Genomic DNA, 3148 nt, shown 5'->3' with positions numbered 1-3148 from the left:
ACAATTTTCAAAATGTGAGGTTTGCTTTAAAGGTATCTAGATCTCTGACCAGATCGTATTCCTTAATAGGATCCACTGGCTTCTCTAACCAATTAGGGAATGAGGCGACACCCATTTTCATTTTCCTTTTTTCTTCCAACAGGGGCATCATGGAGACTTCTTCTCTCACTTGTGGCACTTCCTCCTCTTCTATCTCCTGGACCTCTGGTCCTGTCTCTAGAACTGTCTCTGTGACTCTTTGTGGCACTGTAGTGCTCTGTACGACACTATCATGCTCTGTTCTGTTCTATTCTTCTGTTGGAAGATTGAACTTCACTGTTCTGGCAGGAGGATTATTTTCTTTCTGGACAGGTGGTTCCTTCTTCTTTGCACGCGTGATGGCAGCAACTTCCAATTCCACTAAATTGGAGGTAGGCTCTTGGGCCTTGGACGGATTATCAGTAGCATTGTTTTTCACTAGGGCTGGGCTTGGTGGACAATCTTTTGCAGTGTGGTCTTCTCCTTTGCATCGACTGCATAAGGGCTTGCAATCCTCTGACCTTCTGGGATTTGGACAATTTGGTGAAATGTGTCCCTTTTCTCCGCATCTGTAACACTCCATTTCTGATCTCTAACCACCGCTAGACTATCTTCCTCTGTAACTTTGGGATGGAAATCTTCTGGGTTTGAAGTTAGGACCGAAGTCTCTAGGCTTTGGCCCAATATCTTGGGTTTTCATTTTGGATTCTAGCACATTGAATCTTGTGTCTTCTTCCTTCCTTCTTCTATCATGTATCTCCTTCAGAGAGCAAATATCCTCTGTATGGTTCTTCCTAAGATAGTAGGAGCAGAAAGCTCTAGGGACCATTGGCTTTCGTGTACATTCAATGGCTAAATGGCCTGCTTGATGACACTTACCACACCAAGTATTTGACCGCATCACATCTCTTCATGCTCCTGCAACGTTGGATATGCTAGTGGTATTCACTTTCAGTGTCTGCAACTGCTCTGTAATCACATCCATCAACTCCTATTTTATATTTGCAACCAAATTGGATAAATAATCCTTCAAGCTTTCTCCTCCTAAGGAATTGGTAGTAGGGTTTTGAGGAGTCTTTGTAATCACTACATAAACAGGTTGGGCTGGTGCAGAGGGGTGTTTGTTCTAATTCTGATTCAGAGCTCCTGTTTGAACTGTTAGCTGTTGGCTCCAGTTGGTAGGGTTCCACTGTTGCTGCTGATTTGGTATTGGGGGAATTGTTTGGGACCATTATTGTTGTGGTCGAACCATCATTTGAGACAGTGATTGTGGCCACTATGGATTTGGTGCACTATACTGTGATACTGGGGGCATCTGTTGGTAGGGGTAGGGGACAGTCCCTAGGATTGTATTTGGTGGGTACATCATTCCTAGCATCAGAGGAGGTGGGACTCCTCTTCGTGGATTCATCGCCAATCTAGCTTCCACTTCATCGTACAGTCTTGCACCTTCTGTTGGTTGTAGCTTGTAGTGTGGTTGGTCTTCTCAATTCCACGAACTTGCGAACTTTTGGTTGTAGGCCCCTGAGAGACACTCCTTTCTGGATTCCTTCATCCAAATGATGGTTAGTCCATCTCTTCAGGATAAATTCCATTCGTGAGACATAATATTCTACTCTTTCTCTAGAGGACTGACTTAAATTCATGAACTCCTCTCGCATTCGCTCTTCAAAACCTTCACGTTTGAATTTAGTGAGGAAGGCCAATCCCATGTGCCAATGATGACCAATAAATATGTGCAAATAAAGGCACAAAAATGTGTTCAACATGGAAACATCCTTTGCAAATTGACACTTTTCTTTTGTACTCTCTTGGAAAAAAATCAAATATGAAGCAATGTAAAATGTGTAGTCCAAAAGGCTCACATTAAAAAATGTTGAAAAGAAAGGGAAGGTCAAACACCTTTTGCTCATTCCAAAAATTGAAGGGTATTTAGACCTTAGTCAAGATGTATGCAATTTAATTTTATATATCAAGAAAAGAAAAGGAGGAGGCTTGTCGGGTGATTTGAGGAGGTGGAAGGTTGAGGTGGTTACACACTCTCTCTTCCTTTATCTTCTCCTCTCACGGTTCATTTCCCTCTCTCTCATTTTGGCACAACACTTGCCTTCTTGTTCTTGCTTCCCTCTTTTGTGCTCCTTTGCCAAATCTAATGGAGAGTGAGGAAGAGGAAGAGGGTGAGGATGGAAGAATTTCTCTCAATTTCTTGTGTGCCTTTCATTTGTGTGTTTTGGAGCAATGGTTCTTGGTGAGGAGGAAAGGTTTCTTACAGGTTTTTGTGGCCAGCAATGTATTTGCAGCCTCTACCTAGCCGGTTTGTGGTTCTATTTGTGCCGTTGGCAGGGTGCTCTTCATTTGGTGCACAGGCTGGGAAAGAGGTGGCTATGAAGTTTGCAAGAGCTTCAAAGGGTTCACGGTCAGATTTGGGCCAGGGAAAGCTTCATTCTTGGTTGCATCCTGAAGAGGGAGAGATGGGTTTTTCTAAAACTGAGAAGAGAAGGGATATTTCAATGAGAAGATGAAGAAGGAGATGGTTGTAGATCGCTGTCATACCCATTACAATAGCAAATTTTCCATTTGTCTCTGCACAATTGCACGAGCCTCAATGCCTCTATCTGGTTAGGCCTACAATCGCCACACTCGTTTGGCCTTAACTTCCTCTGTCCTCCACACCATAGCACTGCTTCCACAGCCTTTTACTACTCATCTTCAATTGTCTCGATCCAGAAGTGCGCCCAAAATTGCTCCTTGAGGTAGATGCTCATGCCGTCAAAGATTAATGCGTGTCTTTAATCAGCACGCTCTGCAACACCTCGACCTCCACATTGCCTCTACAACGCCTCGTTTTCAAAAGACCTAGTCCCTCAGTGATATCAACACGAACAGCCTCCATTCTTCTATCTGCAGCAATCCTACGGCCAGTGTCACAGGTTGTTTTGTATCTCTACACAAGACAAAGAAGAAGAAGGATTTGATCTTTAGATGATGCAGGCACAACAAAGTAGTGCAAACAAGCTTCCCAGCAAACTCTCGCATCATAAAGGCGACGCTCGACTGTTTGTCTCCCCCACTTATGGATTTTCCAAACGACGAGCAGGAGTATTTCTTTTGTGCACACCATTGAGGATTT

Source organism: Lygodium microphyllum, chromosome 13 (genome assembly GCF_053477565.2).
Source record: "Lygodium microphyllum isolate KBCC chromosome 13, Lygodium_microphyllum_v1.1.10, whole genome shotgun sequence".
NCBI lineage: Eukaryota > Viridiplantae > Streptophyta > Polypodiopsida > Schizaeales > Lygodiaceae > Lygodium > Lygodium microphyllum.
The sequence above is the reverse complement of the archived record's forward strand: the minus strand, read 5'-3'. Positions refer to the sequence as shown.